Consider the following 6,685-nt stretch of genomic DNA (forward strand, 5'->3'; position numbering starts at 1 on the left):
ACGAACATTGATTTCTCTAACTTCCAGTAATTTCTCCCCCTCCAACCTTCTCTCTTTCCTCATTCTGGTTAGCCCCTCAACCTTTCTCCTACCTGCCCATCACCCCCTCTTCCATTCCTTTATTCCATGGTTCATTGCCCCTCCTAATAGATTCATTCTTCTTCAGCCCTTTACTCTTCTAAATATCCGCTCCCAGCATTTTACTTCACTCCCCCTCCCCAACCACCCCCATCATCTGGTCTCACCAATCACCTGTCACTTCAACTCCCCACCTTCCCCTCACTTCCGTATTCCGGCTTCTGCCCCTTTCCCTTCCAGTCCTGAAGGGGCTTGCCCCAAAATGTCAATTATTGAATCCACCTCCATAGATGCTGCCCGACCCGCTGAGTTCCTTCAGCATTCTGCGTGTGTTGCTCAAGATTTCCTGATTCTGTGGAATCTCTTGTATTTGTGTTTTCCCTGGAGTAAAGAAGGCTGAAGGGTGACCTTGTAAAGGTTCATACAAGCTTGAGGGTCATAAGTAGAGTGAGTGGTCACTGTCAATTCCCCAGGGTGGGGGAGTAATTTACAGATTTTATTAATATATATTGCAATGTACTGCCGCTGCAAAACAACAAATTTCATGGCATATACCAGTGATATTGAAGCTGTTTCTGGTTCAGACTTAGCAAGTGTGGTCCCCAGGTTTGTAAACAGTGAAGCATGAATGTGGAATGTCTCAATGTTACTGTGCAGGCCCCAGGAGTTCTCCTGCTTTTCTAATCCATGCCCCATTCACAAAACCATGGTTGCCATGTGCTTCTTAAACAGCCCCTTCAACCTGTCTATCACAGATACAGCCACCACCCTGTTTGAGTAGAATGTAGGATTGGTGCTTTTTGTAGAACATAGGAAAGTACAGCACAGGAACTGGCCATTCGGCCCACAATGTTGTGCCGAACCTAAGCCTACATAAGGTTGTTATAGCCGGAAGTGGTAATGGAAACAAGCTCCCACTACCTATTAAATGCTCCCAATGGCATGCTCCTCAAATAGCCTCTGATAGCCAAGTCCAGCTCCCGGCCTTCAAGTCTGCCTTAGCTACTAAGCCTGGCAGAACTGTTTCTACTGACAGAAGAAGGGGCAAAGGCAGGTTACTGGTGCCTTAAAACCAGTCACTTCAGGCAGATGGGACTCATCAGCCTTGGTTGGCAGCTCATCTAGGAGAAAGAAAACTCTGATCTCAAACCTCTGCTGCCTTACAGCTATACCAAATCATGGGGATGGCTTCAGGAGTAAACCCCGAGGGAAAGATCCAGAGCTGGAGTCCCTCAGGCAGTCCTATGTTGCGTTCAATGCTGACTGGCAACTCCTGTGATGCTGCAGGTACCAAACTGTATCAGTCTCTGCCGTTCCTTTGGGTTCAGCAGATGCGTGGAGAGGGTGAGCTTGTTACATGGGCAACAGCTTGCTCTCCATATCGTCCTGGCCAGGCTTGCGTATCCAGACAACTAGGACTCAATATCCAAGGACAACCCTGCCCGAAGGGGGCCCTTGCATCACCTATATATGTATAGTTTTTCAGTAAATTTTCTAGTAATTGTAGTATACTGGAGTGGACTTTGTATTTTCTAGAAGCTTCTGTGTTTTTCTGCAGCTGGTGCCATGGTACTTGTATCTGGCTATTTGATAGGTTACATCTTATCCACAGAAAGTGCTTTTATCTCTAGTTTTAATATGAGATGACCACAACAGATTTTTCTTTGTTCATTCTTTGTGCCTCATTCTTGACTTCTGAAAAACCTCCAGATCAATATCACCAGATCCAACATCATTGATCTCTTGGTTATGATCACCCAACTTAAATTGGTAAATTGCTAATTATTGTCACATGTACCAAGGTACAGTGAAAGGTCGTTGCTGATCATTTCATTACAGCAGTGTACTGTGGTAGTATAAGGGAAAATAATAACAGAATGCAGATGAGCGCCACATTAGCATAGCAGTTAGTGTGACACTATTACAGCTCGGAGTTTCGGAGTTCAATCCCAGTGTCCTCTGTAAGGCGTCTCCATACGTCCCCATGAAATGTGTGCGTTTTCTCTGGTTTTCTCCCATAGTTCAAAGACCTACCGGGTAGGGTAATTGGTTATTGCAAACTGTCCTGGTATTAGGTTAGGGTTAAATTGGGGTTTTGGACAGTGTGGCTTGAAGGGCCGGGAGAGTCTATTCCACTCTGTATCTCAAAATAAGTAAGCTTAAATCTATAAATAGTGTTCAGTTACAGAGAATGTGCAGTGCAGCCAGACAATAAGGTGCAAGGCTGTGATGAGGTGGATGGCGAGGGCATAAGTCTATCTTATTGTACTGGGGGACTATTCAGGTTATCAGCAGTTCTCCCATCCCTCTGTCCACACTCCAGGACCATGTCCACTGCCCCTCCTTTGCATAGCACTTGTTAAAGCTCACAGTGTTGATCTTAGCCTATGACTACTAAGCCCTAGTCATTATCTTAGGAATTTTACAGTCTATTACTCCCAGATCCATCAGAGGTTTGAACACAGAGGTCTGTGCCAACATCTTTCAGTCACATTGTTCCCATCCATTGAAGCAAAGTCTCAGAGGGCTAGGAATGCTTTATACGACATTTAATGCTTCATCTGCTGTGCTCTCATCCATATCCTTTGACCAAAACTTGTCACTTTTCATTAAGTTGCTTCAGTGGCTCAGTATCACCCTCCCTCTTGATGGGGACTAGAGATCCCATTGTGAGAGACAGAGAGCCTGTGCACTGACCAACATTCACCCCTCAGTCCACATTAATTCAAGGACAGCTTCTATCCCACTGTTACCGGTCTCTTAAAAGGACCTCTTGTACGATAAGATGGACTCTCGGCCTCACAATCTACCTTAACATGATCATGCACTTCACCTGCACCATACGTTTTCAGTAACATTGATTAGGTATTCTGTATTGGTATTGTTTTCCGTTATTCTAGCTCAAAGCCCTGTGCAATGATTTAATCTTATAAACAGTATGCAAGACACAGTTTTCACTATATCTTGGTACATGTGACAATAATAAACCAATTCCAATACCAAATAACTCAAAGCCTGGCCATTACCACAATGATGTTTGTGCGATCTCGTTATGTATAAATCAGCTGCTGCCACATTTCCATAAAAACATGAACCCAATTCAGAAACACAAGAGATTCTGCAGATGCTGGAAATCTTAAGTAACACACACAAAATGCTAGAGGAACTCAGCAAGTCAGGCAGCATCAATGGAGGGGAATGAACAGTCATCATTTTGGCTAGACCCTTCATCAGGACTAGAAAGGAAGGGGCCAGACACCAGAATAAGGAGGTAGGGGGAGGGAAAGGATAGGTGGGACCAGTGGAGGGGGAAGAGGGAGTGAAGTAAGAAGCTGAGAGGGATAGGTGGAAGAGGTAAAGGGCTGAGGAAGAAGGAATTTAGTAGAAGAGGACAGTGGACCATGGAAGAAGGGGAAGCAGGAGGGGAACCAGAGGGAGATGATGGTCAGGTGATGAGAAAAGAAAGGTAAGAGGGAAACTGGAATGGGGAAAGAAGAAAAAAAGGATGGGTGGGGATTTACCAGAAGTTGGAGAAATTAATTTATGCCATCAGGTTAGAGGCTACCCAGACAGAATATGAGGTGTTGCTCCTCCAACCTGAGTTTGGCCTCATCGTGGCATTAGAGGAGCCCATCACCAGACATATCAGAATGGGAATGGAATGGTGAATTGAAATGGCTGGCCACAGGGAGACCCTGCATTGAAGCAGTTGGAACAAAGGTGCTTGATAAAACGGACTTCACTCTGCATCAAGTCTCACTGATGTGGAGAAGACTACACCTGGAGCACTGTATGCAATAGATGACCCCAACAGACTCGCATGTGTTGTGTTGCCTCACCTGGAGGAACAATGCTTCAGATATGCCTCTTGACTGTGAAGCAAATTGAGTTGCCCAGAGGCTGGAAAAGGCACTATGGAAATGTAAGTTGACCCTTTTCTTCATATTTCTTGCTGGTCTTACACCAGGCCAATGCCGCCTCCTAGTTTATACAGTGTGTTGTTTCCAAGCCTTGGAATGATACTCAGAATAGATCACTCACACGCTTGAAGAGGAGTTACTGAAAAGTCCTCACAATAACCTCTGCTGATTTGTTTTAATGTAACTTTCTTATAATGTACAAAGAAGCCATTTAGCCTATTGAATTTATAGTGCCTACCAGAGCAATCCCATCTGCTTCATTACCCATCTCCCACACATTCTTTGTTTCCCTGTTTATTCTTCTGCCACCCAGCTGCCCTAAATGTAATCTAACCCATCAACAGTTCTTTAGGATGTGGAATGAAACCAGAGCACCCAGTAGAACGGCACCTACTCACAGCGAGAACGAGCAAACTCCACACAGACAGCACCTTCTTAGGATTGAACTTGGGTCACTGGAAATGTGTGCAGCAGGTCCAGTTGGCTAATGTATTCTCTCCCAGGTTTATTATATGCAACCCACTAAAGGTCAACTCAAACTTAGGGAATCTACCAGAGTACTGGGAGTCCAGGGGTGGTACAGCAGAGGAACAAGCCCTTCAGCCCATCACATCCATGCTGACCTTTCCCCATCAACACTAATCCCATTTGTCTGCTTTAGGACTGTATCCTTACATGCCTTGCCTAATTAAGTGCCTGAATAAAAGCCTCTTAAATGTTGTGATTGAATCTGATTTCATCACCACCACTGAGTGTGTGCTGCATATAAAACTTACCGTCAGATCCCCTTCCTTTCACCCTATGTTTTGATACTACTACTATGGGAAACTGAGTCTGAGTATCTACTTCCCCGCCCTGGGAGAAATCCCCTGTCCTCCATGAGATCTTCTGCATTCAATCTGCGCCTTGGTTTAACAGCAAATCCACAGCACAGTGATCTTGAAAAGGTTGAGTTTTAGAGAACGATGGAAAGAGTAAGTTTACACATACAGGAAGGACTGCATCTTTCATTTAGATCCTCACCATCCGGAACATGCCCTCTTCTCAGTAATACCACCAGGGAGGAGGTACAGACGTGTGAAGACCCACCACCAATGTTTTAGGAAGAGTTTCTTCCCCTCTGCCATCGGGTTTCTGAACAGTCCATGAACATTACTTGGCACTTCCTCTTTGGCACTATTTACTTTTTGTATAGTAACTCAGTAACTTTTTATGCTTTGCTTTGTACTGCTGCCACCAAACATGAATGAGTTAAAATCAGAGTGAATCAAGGAAAACCGTTCCCAATGGTCAAAAACCAGGACACAGAAGAACACAATAAATAGGAACAGAAGCAGCCCACTTGGTGCCTTTGCCCTGCCCTGCAATGCCTGATCTACACCAACCTTTGCTATGCCAATTTCCTATCATCTTTGATCTTTAAAATATTCATCTGTCTCCTCAGGGCAGAGAATTTTAAGCCTTTTGTTTACCCTTTAAAAGAGGAAGTTCTACACATTTTGGTTTTAAATTACCATCCTCTTATCTGGTAACTTTGCCTTCACAATCTCCCACTAGTGAAAACACTTCAATATCTACCCTGACAAAATCCCTCTAGGATCTTTCACGATTGAATAAGGTCTCCACTCATTCATCTAAATTCCCTGGAATATAGAACGTCTATCCTCCAATTCCTGGGATGGTAAGACAATCCTCTCAGACCAGGAATTAGATTGGTAAATTAGTAAATCTCAGAACTTTAGCTTGTCCACAATGACCTGCATCAATTTTATAGACAGCATCATACCAGTACAGCAACTGCTCTGTCCGAGACTGCAAGAAATTGCAGAGCATTTCCAGTCTCATGAGCATCAGCTTCCCCTCCATTGACTGTTTACATTTCCTGCTGCCTCAGGAAAGCAGCCAATATCAAATACCACTCCCACCCCTTCATCCTCCCCTCTCCGCCCTCCCATCAGTCAGAAGATATTTGTACCACTTGGCTCAAGGACAGCTTTTATTCCATTATTATAAGACTCCTGAATGTACGATAAAGATAAACTCTTAATCTCTCAATCCTCCTCATCATATCCCTTGCACCTTATTGTTCACCTGCACTGTATTTTCTCTGTAACTTTAACATGACATTCTGTATTATATTATTGCTTTTTTTCTGTACTGTCTTGAAATACATCTGTTTGGATGGCATGCTATAAACAAAGTTTTTCCACTGTATCTCAATACATGTGTCAATAATGAACCAGTTACCAATTATTCTACAGGTCAGGCAGCATCTCTGGAAACCACAGTTCTGAGAGAAGATCAGAGACTTGTTGACTATTTCCTGCATCTTCTACTTTTGGTTAGGGTTGTGTTACTCGTGGAACTACTGTCAACTGACTCATGAACTCTTAGTGACACAGTACAGAAATAGGCCATTCATTCCATTGAGTTCATATTGACCATGAGCTACCCATTTACACTCAACCAACATCAGTCCCATTTTATTTTCCCCTCGGTCCCATCAACTCTCCCCAGATTCTACCCCTCACCTACTGTACACACTGGGGGCAAATCACATTGGCCATTTAACCTACCAACCTGCACCTTTTTGGAAGGAAATCAGAGCATCCATGAAAAACGCATCACAGGGAGAATGTGCAAACCCCACACAGACAGCACTGGAGGTCGGAAGCTGTGAGGCAATG

The sequence above is a fragment of the Mobula birostris genome, chromosome 1, assembly GCF_030028105.1.
Source record: "Mobula birostris isolate sMobBir1 chromosome 1, sMobBir1.hap1, whole genome shotgun sequence".
Classification (NCBI taxonomy): Eukaryota; Metazoa; Chordata; class Chondrichthyes; order Myliobatiformes; family Myliobatidae; genus Mobula; species Mobula birostris.